Here is a 15,166-nt window from a genome sequence, read left to right on the forward strand (position 1 = left end):
TTATCCTGGCATATGTGTGCACTCACTAGTCTCTTCTCCTTTCACTAAGTATTTTTCAATTAAAATGTCGGCGAAAACTTCCACGCATGATAAGCACAAAAGTTTGTTCATTGTCAGCGCCTAAAAGCATGCTACAAACTTTGGCCGCAGCGAATTTCGACCGAATTTCTCACAGGACCAAAAAGAGCAGACAGTCGAGTCTCGACGGGCGCCCATCAATCTCTCGTGCCCCCGCATAACATAATGTGTTGGTATTTCTGCAACTTCCGATGCCGATTCGCCTCTTTTTTTTCCAAAGACGACTGCCAGCGACACATATTTAAATCAGACAGAAATCGCGGCACTTGAATCGGCTTCCGGGCGCTTAGGCTGTTGAAAAATTAACTTGTCCGCCACAACTGGCGCCAGTAAATAAGCACGATTTCGGCTTTTAAGGGCTAATATCCACTAAAAGAAAAAAAAAGAAATTTATACATGAAATTTAACATATATTTAGTAACTACAACGTTTGATAAGGATAAATTAAATATAATTTTATTAAGCTTAAGAATAAGAATATTTTAAAGGTAAAATATTAAAAAATTAATCTGAAGGACAAAGCTTTTTAAACAGTAAAGATGCTCGTTTAAAACTAAGCTGTCAACTTTTAGAAATTTCATTAAAAAGGTGAAAAGGTGAATGGTGATTTCCTAGGAATTTAAACATTTCCCTCGGTTTCCATAGAAACCCATGACTTTGAGGTGCTTTATGTGCTCTTTGTTACCAGGAATTAAGGGACAACCACCCTCTGCTTTTCTGTGAGTGTGGTTTTTGAAAAGCTTCTAATCTAAGTGCTATGGAATCATCAGCGATGTGACGGCGATGTGTGGGCAGGGATTGGGATTGGGTGTCCTGGGGGATATTGGAGTGCGAAGTGTCCCTGCTCCTGTCCCTGGTCAGCATTAAACTGGACAAAGCTGTGCCTGTTGCTGTTCTCTGCTGTGCTGTGGTGCCTTTGCTTTTGGCCGCCTGTCCAGTACCGTTGATGTGGATGTGGATGTTTCTGTCTGCTGACATGAGCTGCAAAGTGCGGCACGTGTTGGCGTTACAATTTGGCATGGGCCAGAAACAACAACAGAAAGAACAACAACAACATGGTGGCTGGGCGTTCGGGACAATGGCAAACGCTTTTATGTGCCGTAATGAAAAACTGTTATCTGCGTGCGCAATTTGAACGCAATTTGGTAACGCGTTTCGCCACATAAAACTTAAGTGACCCGAAACCGGGCCGACAGGAAAGCTAGCAAGCTAGCTAGCTGCACATGGCATATGGCACATATACCGTACACCCAAAAAAAACCGGTTATGAAACGATCATTAATTTGATATTATGTGGTATTCATTTTTACTCGATATGCGGCATAGCAATTCGATATGCTAGAGATGTAAACAACTGGCTCTCTCTCTCTTTTGAAGTCAGAGAATCTCCGAGGGAAAGAAATCGGAAAAATTACATTATTTAATATCAAATTTACCAGTATTGAAAGATATGCGTATAAATACTAGAAATTTCGATTTGATCCCTGTGTGTTTTTTTTTTGTGTGTAATACATAGCAGTCCTGAGATCTAAAGGACCTTTCCACCTCCTTTTTCGGTTGTGTCGTGTGTTTATGGCCCTGCGTGCAGCTTGCAAAAACTGTTGACACTCGCAGGAAAATCAAAAGGCCAAGGAAGGAAGGTCGCTGGAAAAGCAGCCAGAGTGTGAGAAATGAAATTGTTTGGCGATTATGCAGCATTAAAGCCAAATGTGCCGTTCACCGGCATCCGTTTCACTTTGTCGTCGTCGCCGCCATCAAACGCACTTTACTTTTATTTACATGTCACTCAACTAAGGCGCACACAAAGCCCTCGTTTCACATTCCCGCGGAAAACCATCGTGCGGCAACAGATTTGCTGCAGCTGCGGCTTTGGCGAACTATCATTAACATGTGGCATCCGGCGACCCCCTTAACCCCCGTTACCCTTAACCCTTGACTGCCCCTGCCCCCACACAACGTGGACAACAAAAATCCGGCGCTCTTGCAGTTTTTACCACTTTTTGTGCCCGCCTGGCTGCCGCTGCTGCTGGTGCTTATTTACTTGTAAAATTTATTAAATATTTTTGTGGCCGTTCCCTTTGCTTTGTTACCCTTTTTTCAAGTCCTCCTGTGCTTTTCGTTTTTTTTTTGTATTTTTTTTTTTGTTGCCTCTCATTTTTTGTGTACCGCAAAATTGCTGACGTTTTTAATCCTTAAGAAGCTTTTGGCTCACATTTTTACTGCAGCCAACGTTTAGAGCGGGTTTTACCTTTCTTTTTTAATATGCATTTTGCATAATTTTCATATAAACATTACTCATACGCCATGTGCAACATGCAGAAGCAGCAAACCCAGCACAGCAGCAGTACTGGAGCTACATAATAAGCAAAACAATTTAGCCAGCTTAACACAAATGAAATTTTGAGCCGGGTTCAGTAAACCACGGTTGTAATTTGATTGGCAGAGGTTACGGGCACCAGGTACAGTGGTCCCTTCCGCCTGTGGTTCAGCATTTGTGTTGGCTTAATAAACTTTTATTGAGAGCACGAGAGATCGCACAAATATCAGCCTCGAAAACTCGAAAATTCAGATGCCAAACAAAACCATGGACGATATTAGACAACAATAACAGCAGGGTCTTGCCAGGGGCGTAGATAAATGGGGACGATGGGGGAAACTTACTCGTAAATGGCCAGATAAAATCAGGAATCAAAATCCATCCAACGCCCCTGCAGTTTGCAGTATTTTTGTGCGGGCCCAAGCTGCTGCTTTTGGCGCCGCCGGCTATCAAATTTTAATTAAAATTCAAAAACCAATAAATGCTCGGCTGCAAGAAACAAAAGGGGGCGAAATACTCGCTCGCTCTGAGAAAATAAACTTGCATGCCGCATGCTGCGTGCAGCACAAAAGGATGCCACTAAAACGATCTATTAAAAATATTTCGCATGCATATTATTCTATGCACTTTTTCGATTAAATTCATTATTTTGCAAACCCCTTCTCCGACTCCTCTCACATGTATGTTTGTGTCTGGCTGATAAAATAATGTTTATGCAAGCTAATTGAGAATTGCGTAATCTAAAATTCAGGGGTCAGACGTAAACCAGAACTCAAAAATATTTTTGTGTTTCGAATTTTCGAACGAATTTCCGTATCCCATCAAAATTAGTTGCAGGCATTTGAAGCAATGGAAAAGGTAATTGTGTAACGTCACATTGTCCAATCCTCGCATGCCGCAAACTTTCGCCCAGTTCAAGGAACTATAGAACTTTTGCCTGGTAATTAAGCACTGAACAGAAACAATGCCGGAGTATTTTCCACTCGCTTGCCCGTTTGTCTATTGTTGTTGCTGTTGCCGCTTGTTTGGCTTATAGTTTAGCTATGCACTGCGGAATATAATGATTTCTAGAGTTAGGGACATTTTATGATAGTTTTTAAAAATTTGTAAAATTACAGAAAATAGTAATTGTGAAAAGTTAAATGATTTTTGTATTCTATATAATATATAATAATATATTTAATATTATTTTAGGCAAATCTAGTGAAAACTAACATTTATATATCCACTTCGATATAATTGCTTAGATCTTATTTTATATATTATATATTTTATTTCATTGTTGGATGAACAGCTATAATCGCTGAAGTAATTATCAAAAATTATCTTAAGTTCCATATATATTTAAGACATGCAATCTTAAAGATACTTCTAATTTTATTTCCTTGTTAGATAGCCACAAATATTTTCCTGTATTTGAGAAAGGTAAACTTTATAGACTCCCAATTAGGGTTATATATTTTTCTGGGTGCAACCCAGCTGCAGCTGCACTACATCCAGTCAGCTGCTGCTTTTCGCCGGCATTGTTTATGTATCTTAAGGATAATGACGCGCTTCATTATGCGCCTGTGTGAGGATGCCCTGGATGCGATGCTCCTGCTGCCTGCTGCCTCCTGCCTGTTGGCTGCTTTCTGTTGGCGCTCCTGGCGCTTTTGCTTTATGCTTCCGTGGTATTTATTTTTTTATTTTTTAAGTTTGCCGTCTTTTGCGTAAAAACTTTTCGACTCCTAGACGTCGCGACGTTTTGCGAGAGATAATAGAAACTCGATACGCTTTGCGCATCTAAGCTTTATCTATGGCTGACTCCGTCGTTGTTTTGGCATTGTTCTCGTTGCTGCCCTGCTCGTCCTTTGTTTTTATTTACCCACACCGGAGCAGGCGGCTTTTACAAGCAGTAAATTTAAGTTGATGCTGCTCCTTCTTATTCTTCTCCTCTTTTTTTCCATTTTATCCCCCAGCTTTCCTTGCAATGGTGCGGTGGAAATAAAAATGTTGAATCGTCATAAATGGCTCCATAAACTACGTCAATAATGCCCATGCCCCCAATGCCTGGCCTCGACATCGCAATGTTGCCGGGCAACTTGTAAGGCAGCCGCCAGGAATGAGCATAAAAATGAGAATGAAAATAAAAATAGTTGGCCAGCATAAACGCCTCCGTGATTTTTACATAGGCGAGCGACGAACCCCCACTTTCCACATCTCCATCCTTCAGATCCTTCAACCCAGTGTCCAGGCAAAATCCCGAGTTCCGAGTCCAAGCTTGTCCGCTTGTTTTTTATTGTTTGCATTGGGACGTCATTGCCATGGGCGCGAAATGCTGGCTAGAATTAATTAAAATGAATGAGGGGACATGTCATAAACAAAGGCAAAGTCAACTGTTGACTGAGCGACCCGGTCGCCCACCCAGAAGCACAGAAGCTTGTCGGCGGGGGCGTGTCCCAAGATAAAACCACATCAGAGAACGAAAAGCAAGCCATTCCAAACAGCAGCGAAACGAGAAAAAAAATCAGGAAAAATCGGGGGTAAAAAAAGAACTGTAGCGAAAAAGAAAACTCCATAAATATTTCAAGTCCTTCGCTAGCGAGTGGCGCCATCTATCGATGGAGTGTGCTCTCTGTCGTATATGTGGGGGTGCCTGTAAAACAAGTCATAAATTACAGCCCGCCACTGTCAAAGTTCAGCTGACTGCGTTTTGGCCAGCCGAAGTGCCAAAGAAATGCTGCACAGCCAGCAAATATTGCGCATACGCCGCGTGGCTGCAACATGCCGCTGGCTGGCCGACAAGTGCAATGAACTCAATTTGCGGCCCAACCAAGCGCCAAAGGAAGGCAAAGGCAAAAAAATAAAATGTACAAATTATGAGCCGAGCATTTCTATTGCAGCGGCAATTTATGTCCACCCGACCGATGTTTAATTAGCTAACAAATTCGCAAAAATACCTAAAAGGTTGTGGGCAAAAAGGTCATAGGCCAGGGAATCTTTGATGTGGCTTTGCAATTCGTCCTGTGACTATTTTAGAACGAAATGAGCAAAAGGCTTAAGGGGGTTCGTAATTAACCAGCTTTAACAGCAAACCTTTCCTTCTACCTCTTTCAAGCTCCGCCAACGAAACAATTAGCCTGTGAATACTGCGTTAGTTGGCCCAAAATCAACTCAACCCGACTCTACACTCAACACTCAACTTGACACTCGACTCCTGACACACGCACTCGACAAGCTAATTATGCTGCAAATACTTAAAAGATGACGCAGCAGAAAGCACTTAACGCCCCAAAAATGAGTGTATACTATATATATATATGCGTGCTGTGTGTGTTTAAGCGTGTTTTTGTGTGTATTATTTCATAAAATATTTTCTTAGCTGCTCTGCCAGCACAAAAGATCATGCCAAGACATAAATCTCAACGTTTCAGTTGGCCCAAGACGCTAACGACGACGGCAATGAGGAGTTAAGACGTCGTCATCATCATCTGGCAACGAGCTGGGCAACTACGTGTATATATAGTATGTATATATATATTGGAAGGAGAAATACAAATACTTTGGCATATTCTCATTGTCATTATTTTTGTTAGGCTGACACAGCTAATAACGTGGCGTATGATTGTTGCAAACGCAGCGTATGAGTAATCATAATGGCACCCCTTGTTTCCTCTTTCCCGGCATGTCGAATATTTGTGGCAATGCGTAAATTGCTTCTGTTTTCGCTACGTTTGTGTGTTTGTGTAGAAAACTTTGGCTAGAGCATCGCAACCGAAACCCAAAAAATACGCGTATAATGAAAAATAGCCAAAATTTTGCAGCGCTCAAATGTATGCTACGCTTTTTGTTCTTGCCTTGATTAATACTTCCATATGGCCAACTGGCAACCAACGAACTCCACGAACGCGTTCCAGGCACATTAATAAAATATAACAATTTATGGCGGCTTATTATAAAGACAGCCGGCGGGCACAAACACCAGGGTGGCTGACATAAAAATTTAGAAAAAAACGGCAACAATGCTTTTCAACTGCAATTAACTTAATGAGAGTATAAGCTTGACGAATTTGTATTTTTAAAAAATTCAGAGTTTGTTTTTCATATTTCTAGGAAAAAAAGGATTTATTAAGCCAATCAGTAAATGTAAAAAATTATATCAGAATATATTTTAATAAAAAATATTTTTTATTTAAATTTAAAAAACAAATAACCAAGAATAAAAGTAAACAAAAATTTGGGATAAATTAATTTCCCCTTTCCCTTCGACTTCAAAAATAAAGCCAAATTCAAAAGTTTACTCTGCATATTTATCTAGCCGAGTTGAGACACTCCACAACTCATCTCTGCACCCTACCAGCAAACAGAAACAGAAAATTTATGAAAAATTTACTTAAACACAGTTTTCCGTTACATTGACAAACTTTGAGCCGGCAAAAGTGCTCGAACAATGCCAGGACACTCCGGCAGCCACAAGGCACAACAAAGGACACCGAAAGCTAGAGCAGCCATAGTCGAAAAAAAGTGAAAAAAAAACAGGGGAAAAAAAAACGAAAATGTGTACAACAATTTGTTGGCTGCCCTTGCTAACTGTGCGCATTTGTTAGACTTCAATGGCAAGAGTGGTTGGGCTGATTTTATGCCGCATTTAATAATGCCAGCCCACAAAAATCACATCCGCCAATTTACAACGCCAAACCGAATCGATGCCGCATCCTCTCGACTTCGCCGGGTTGACGTCGTCTACTTATAAGAAATATCAGCCACGAGATGCTAGATGCTCGATGTGCTCCAAGCTCCCTACCCGATGCTCTGGGTTTCAGGACAAACTTTCTCAGAAAGTTGTCGTATATTTGTTGCCTTTTTCACAATTCATTAAATTTGATTAGAGAACTTTTGCCATAAAAATTACGAAATTGTGCCGTTGACGCAGCCAGCCTTCGTCTCGGGATCAGGCAGGCCCAAGTTCCCAAATATATACGGTATATATATATGAGAAAGATTTGTGTTTGTTGTGCGTGGATATGATTTCGTGCATGTGCTCCTTGGGTCCTTCGGCAAAAGTTTCAACTGTCAGGTGGCAAAAGCCAATCGGCCAGCCATCGGAATTTTCCCACAATTTATACGCCTCCTCAGCCCCAAAACCCACCCACTTCCACCATATTAGAGGTCGTATTATTTATTGTCCGACGACCCTTTTCGGTGTGCAGGGTCAAGATGATGACAAAGTTTGTTAAACTCTCTCTCTATCTCGGTTCTGTGAGGACTGCTGCCGCTGCAGACAAAAGTGCTCATAATTAAATGCAAAGGCTCGTTGGCATTAAAAACGCAAAGGCTTCGCTTTTAAGGCTGCTAAATAATTAAGGCAACTTAATGGACTTGGCCTGCCAGCCAACTCGGTAGACTGAGTGCGAATTTCTTTCACTCCCTCCAGTTGATCTCCAAAAACTTCCTTTTGCTGAGTGCAACAGCGGCAATTGAATTAAGTTGTACGTAGCTCAAAGTGAAAAACGCACACGAAATGTTTGACTGGTAATTGCCATTTAAACGCATTCGACTAGGTCTCTTCAAGGTCCTTCAGAGGGAGAATATCAACCCAACCAAAACAGAAAAAGGAAACTGAGGAATGCAATCCCAGGATTTTTGCTTATTAAGCTTCGGGTTCGCTGAGCAAAAATGTTCAAAATTAAACAATGCTAACGTACACACGCATCGCTCTGCATATTTCAGCGGGAATTTAGGTCCGTACTACGGATATGGGGTAAAATGAGTATGCCTTCACGCTTGACCCGAAACATAAACTCCAGGCGACTCCCATGCTGGCTAAACTAAAGCCCCCGGGAACCCCATCAGTGCGCTTAGAAAGAGGAGCAGCAAAAGCAGAAGAGCAGCAGCAGCAGCATCAGCAGATTGAAGATTCCAGCATTCGAAATAATGTTGCGGTTAAGCTAAACGACTGCATAGAACAAGCTTTTTATGCCGGTCCAGCGCTCGCTGACCTCCGCCCTTGCCCATTTTCTCTCCCCTCAGCCCCCCTATCACCACCCCACTGATTTTCCCCATTGCTTTTCCTCCGCTTTTCCCACACTCGCTGCCCACAGGGGCAGCTGTGTATGCATGTGGGTTGTTTCTGCGGCCAGGCACATGCGATTACTGAACTGGCTCGCTCGCTTCCATATACCACAAAAGCCATACATATGCATACCCTAAGCGAGTTTCGGGTACTTCGTCGATTTTTAAGAGAAAGCTATTGATAGAATGTCAGCTTCCACATCACAAAATAAATAAAACTATTTAAATACATTTTCATTTCAATTTTAGAAGTCTAAATTTTTTATTAAGCTTTTAAATATATTCAAAGTTTCTTTCTTAAATAAATTTAATTTAAGAAATATAAACCATATAAAATAAATGTAAATATAAAAAAACATGTTTAGAATTTTTCATTTTAAATAATAAAGGGCATTTAAAAAAATTATTAAGTCATTTTATAGCCTTTTTAAATTTGTTGGGATTCAATAATAAAATTTTTTCAAATAAATTTTAATTCACTACTGGTGAAGGGTATTTCGCCTATTGCATTACCCTCCTCGCAATGATTGCCTCCCGTTGTGTATTTAAATGAGGATTCCGTAAAATCCATTTAAAGGCCCGGCCACGGACTCTGTACGCCCGTCGAAGAACCACTCGCTCCTGGCCAAACTCCATATGAATGAACTTATTTCCGAATATTTTCTTCTACGCATTGAGTGCTTAACAGGTTCTCGACTCTATAGAGGGAACACGCCTGCGAACGGAAATAACTGCCTTGGCGCCCCATCGTTTTGAATCCATTTCGTTTTCGTCCTGTCACGTCATTGTGGCATCGGCAGCTAAGGGCAAATTTTTTTCGCTTTGCATCCGTGAAATAAATGCATTAAAATGATGATTTTGTTATTTTTTTGGAACGATTTTTTACCTTTTTGTTGGGGAAAATATCCTAAAGCTGTTGGTTAATAACTTTAAAATAAACCATGAAATATTTGATTGTTGGTAAAGGTATTAATTAAAATTTCCCGCGTGCCTGTCACAGTTGAAAAACGATGGCAGAAATTTGAACAATTTCAGTAATAGCTAAATTGAATTGATTTTACATTTTTTAAAAATGCTAAGGGAAAATGTAAATTATTGTAAAAACGATTGTGGTTTAAATTACAGAAAAATACCCAAATTTAAATCACATAATTTCCAATTCAAAGATGAAAACAAACAGAGGGTGCTTGGGGATAAAGATTATATCATATTGTAGTTAAATTAATTAAAATTAATCCAGTCAAAAATTAAGCAAGTTTCATATGGCCAATCAAATATAATTTTAAATTGAATCAATTTCTTAAATCCCAACTATTATCTTGCGTGCTAGTCAAACGGCAATTTCGATGTCTCGACGAAAACTGATTGATTTGATCTCCGGCTCAATTAAATGAAGTCGACGCTCCCGCAGCTTATTACTAAATCCAGCCACGCCCCGCTTTCTGCGACAATTGGCATTGTGTGGTGGCCCTCAAGAGACTCCAGTGAAGTCGCATCCTCACGACTCTGCCACATGTCTTTGGCAGCAAATTAGCTTAGCCGCTGCTAATAGGGAATGCCAGTGGCAATTGCGATTCGCATACGAAAATCAAATGAAACGGTTAATGGGTTCCGTCGAATCGGAAGGGCATGCCACGGAGTCAGGCCAAAAGCCATTGACAAGGAATCGCTGATAATTGACATTGCGATTGCGATGGCTTTGCTTTGCTTCTCCTTTCCTTTCGATGGGGCGATTGATGGCATTGGTTTTGGATTGGCATTGCGATTGCGATTGGGTCGCATTATTATTTTATTGTTTCACCCTGCTTATGAAGTAATAATCCAGCCACGTCAACACAATTCGATTGTCAGCACAAAGCTGAAAGGCGGAACACTTCGGACAGTGCGGCATCGCAATCAAAATCAGCAGCAGCGCCGCCGCCAGTCGACTGTTCAACAAAATCAGTTAGCAAATCCACTCAAATGTGCGCCGCGCATTTCCATAGACACATTGACAGCTGCCCGCATGTCGCCCGCCCGCAGCTGGATATCTACTCTCCGGTTTCTGCCCTCTGATATCAGCACTCTGAAAAATATTCCACAAAAAAAAGGTTTTAAAAATATATAGCAGCTTCGGGGGGATTAACACCTTAATAGGTTAATTAGGTTAATAGGTTAATTATTAAATGGGTAAAAATCACCCAGAATCCTTTCTTTAAATTTAAAAAGAATTTTAAATATAATTTATTTAAAGCGAGTACATAAAAATTAGCTGTTACCATTTCATTTTAATTTGGAACTTAAAGATAAATTACAATTATTATTAGGAAAGAAAAAAAGGTATTGATTTGTAAAATATTTTTGATAATGAAACAAGATATTAACGAAACAAAATATATGTAAATTAAAGTATATTAAATGTTTTTTACCAAATATTTTCAAAAGAATTTAATAAGGTTATTTTTAACTTTATGTTTTGTTGATTATTCCGAGTTTAATTAATTATGATTTTTTTAAATACTTTTAATAACCAAACAAGATACAAAAAGTAAAAAAGAACTTTACTTTACTCTGCTTCAAAAAATATTTTTTTAATAAATGTATAATTCTTAGTATAATTTTTGAGCCAGACCAATTTCTTGGCCTAATGATTCCGCCCGTTGTTGCTGTTACTTTTTCGAGTGTGCTCGAATGACTGACTGGTCCAGTGGACGTCCCGCCGTCCGGTTGTCCCTACTTGGCTCATATGAATAGAGTCAGCAGCGCATCGATTTCACTTCATTTGATGCCGACCAGCAAGCTGAGCACCAAACACCGAGGATTGAGGATGGCTGATGGAGGACTGAGCACTGAGCGCTGACTAACTGACTGCCAGGATGACTATCTGGCTGACTGATGGGCAGACAACTCAATATAGCGAGCCCACGAGGCGAATGAGTGCCTCTGGCAGAATGCTAAGCGACACATGTCCGTTGTTGTTTGCCGTCGTTGCCACGAGGATTTTGGCTTTTGGATTTCGGCATTCGGCATTGGGATCTCCACTCAGCCTAAGACTAAGCCGCATGACCGAAAAAGGATGCAAATATTTCAATACCAAAAAGCCATTGATTTCGGCCAACTGTTTCTATTTCTGCCGCTGAAAGGAGCCGCTGACATTGTCAAGCGGCGAAATTCGACGAGTGCTTAATTATTTTTTGCGGTTTGTGTCCTTTTCGAAATTGCTTGAGTCGCCCACACGAGTGGAGGGAGACTCCCGAAAAGCCAGCGGAGTAGAGCTGAGCTGCTAATGAAACCCACGCGAAATTGGATTTTCATGTACATGGCAGACAGACGACTACTGGCAGTCAGTCAGTCAGACTGGCGACCAGCTCCAAGCTCCTTCTCATCCCATTTTCCCCTACAGAATCACTCTTTTTCTTCTACATGTCTAATGGCCGGGGCGTGGCTACACGTGCTTGACTAATTATGCGTAATTGAGCGCATATTTGTAATGCGAGCATATTAATTGGCCCCACAAAGAGTATGAATAACTGCCCAAGTGCACTTGAAAGTAGAAACTCCAAGAATTGCAAGAGTTATAATCCCCCTCTGCAGATATTAGGGTGAATGTCCCGACACCCACAAATTAAAAGCAGGCATCACGTAATGCGGCGGCTAACAAGCCAGTAGTTTGGGTGAAAGCCAGAACTATTATTCCACTCTATATATATACAGCAAAGGGTTCTCTAATTCCATATTGATGAGACCGAGAAGGGATGGGACTGTCATGGGGTAAGGGTTGTGAAAGCACTCTCGCCTCGCCCAAATTGTAACTTGTTCATTAAGGACTAATGGAGTGGGTGCTGCTCAAGCTGCAGCAAGTATAAAATCTTCGGGATTAGATGCAATCAACAATAACATCTGCTGGAGGCAGCAACTGTCCGGGGCAACTTTCCCTTGCCGAGCAGCAGCAGCGCTCTGTCTGTCAATTCTAATTGTCATTACGTATACGTAACGTTAAGGCGAACTGAAAAGACAAACGAGTTAGCCACTGATACTGGGATACTGGGGCAAAATGGGAATTGAGTGGAAAGTGGAACGTGGAGGGCAGCGGGCAAATGAGAACAAGTCCAAAGTTTTTGCGACCGAAAGAAAAATGAAAGAGCTAACAACTTGGCTGTCGATGAAGACAAATGCAAGACAGAGCGCAGCTGGTAAGGCGAACCAACTAACCAAGCAACCAGCTAGCCAACAATATATACGGGGCAAAATGGAAAACAAGAAAAAATCTGAAATAGAAAGCGGAAGCGGAGGAGAATGGCTAACTTGCAAGCGGCGAAAACTGTGCAGTTTTTGGGGGTAAACTTCAAAAAGCGCAAGCCCACATCAAAAAAGGATCCCTGCCTGTCCCCCATGGTTAGCCAAAGCCAAACAAAACACTAATGAAGGTAGTCAGCAGCGATGTCAGCGGCGAGCTGCGCTTGATAGCCACCGGATGCACTGGGAGAAACGCATTTAAATATATACAAAACATGTGAGTTCTTTAAAATATATTTGTTTCAAGAAAAGTCAAGGCTAATTCTAACTGCTTAAAATATTTATTGAATAATATAGGAAAATCTATCATATTTGTAGAGGTTAAAATATTTAGTGCTCTTCTTTAGTGTTTATAATATTTATAACATCATATTTTGTAGAGCTCTAAATATATTTTGACAATACAAAATTATTTTGACCTTATTCTTTTGAATAATATTTCTGCTTAAAATCAGGGCAGAACCTTATAATCTTATCTAATTATGTTATTTTTCCCTGTGTGCCACCGCCAAGTCTCATCCTGCAAAAAGGACCTTTTCCCATTTCGGACGTTGGCATTTTTAGAGAAGAGGAGAGAGTAGAAGAGCGACGAGACCGGCAGCTTGAGCTCGTCGACGACATACGGCATCGATAAATTACAAAGTTAAACTAAAATTAAATTCTACGCCAAACAATGCATCTTGCTGGGTCTCCGCTGATGGCGATGGCGATGGTGATGCTACTCCGCCAGCTTTCAGCTGCAAAAGGATCTGAGTGCGGCGCTTTCGGCAGGATTTAAGCTGCCTGTCAGCCAAGGCTCCTGTCCGGGCTTATATATAGCATTTCCATGTTGGCGACTAATGCAACTCGGACGAAGACGATGCTCGCTCCTCGACGACGGCGCCCAGTGTCTTTGCCCGATGCCATTCATTATGCCGGACATTTTTGCCGCTGCTTAGTCGCCAGTGGAAACCAATCATTGTGATACTTTCATTAAATTGCAGCCATGGATAGGGCATCTTCATGGCGCGTCCTTGGAGCTCGAAGCTCGCAGCTCGCTGCTCGTTGGATCCTAAAGGATGGCCGCTTATTGATTGCATTTGATTGAAATTTAATAAACGGCATTTCGCTCCGCATCCATAATTCGCGCACACGCCTCGGTATGCAATTTAATTGGACGCTGTTGTTTGTTGGCACCAGCGCTTCATTGTTATCTTTGTATTGCATTTGTTGCTATTCGACTATATAGCTCGGGGAAATTCCCACCCCCTCCCCCCTGGAAAACCCCCTCAGCGTGTTATGCATGCACTTTGGGTGCCGTAAATTTGATATACTTGCGGGCGATGTGTCGATAATTTAAACTAGATATGGCCAAACACATGCAAACTCGTGACTTTTGGCTTCGCATCGCGTGTGGGTGGCAAACATCCCCCACCCAGGATGACCCGGGGGCCCCTTGAAGCTTCACAGCTTTGTTTTCGTGTTTTCGGGGTGGCGACGGGGTAAGCAAATGTTGCGATAGCGGTATCTAATAGCACAGGAAACCGCGGGCACATCGTCCGCCTTGCTTTGACTCCTCTCGTTTTAATTGTACTTGGATTTCGGGCTTAATTAAAAGCATTCATGCGCGGTTTGTCGGCAATCCGCATGCGTTATACATATCCATATTACTTTGACAGCTACAATGCATTTGGCGATTTCACTCTGATGAAACAATACATCGATTTGCGAAAATAAACAGTGCTAAATTGGACTTTTGAAAAATGGGAAAAAAATAAATGTGCGCGAGTTGCGCTGTATTTTAAATATGCTTTGAAATCTATTGTTTGTTTAAGATAGCTGGTGATTTTAATTTGGAGAATTATGAACAATTGTTTTTTTTTTTGTTTTTGGGTTTTGGTTTTACAATGGTCTGTAAAAATGTAGGAAAATTTTTAACTGTGGATATGACATCAAAGAAAATTTTTAAAATTTTTGGTTGTAATCCACACATTTTTTGATTTAATTAAAATTAATTATTTAAAAATTAAAATTATCTATTTGGCTTAGATTCAGTTTATCATCCGTTATATGGCTACTTAGAATGGTAAACCGTTTATGATTGTGAATAAACACAGGATATTTATCATAAATAGTAATATAATAATAAAATATTTTAAATGATTATTATTTTGCTCCCAACATGATTTCCACCTTATATATGAGAGTGAGATTACATCGAGGCCCCTGATTACCTGTCCAGTGACCTAAGCAGTGTCGTCATCCGACATCATTTAACATTTTCGAGCTGGGAGTAGCTGGTGGCTGGTGGCAGGATGCTCGAAGGATGGAGGCACTCTCAACAAGCCAAGGCATGCCCGTATCCTTCACGCTGCGGTGCCTTGCATTAGCGCCTTTTCTACCAACTGCCTGCAGCGGCAACTGCAAATTGCAGTTGTATAATGCCAACTACAAAAAAAATGGGAA

Source organism: Drosophila takahashii, chromosome 3R, assembly GCF_030179915.1.
Source record: "Drosophila takahashii strain IR98-3 E-12201 chromosome 3R, DtakHiC1v2, whole genome shotgun sequence".
NCBI classification, from domain to species: domain Eukaryota; kingdom Metazoa; phylum Arthropoda; class Insecta; order Diptera; family Drosophilidae; genus Drosophila; species Drosophila takahashii.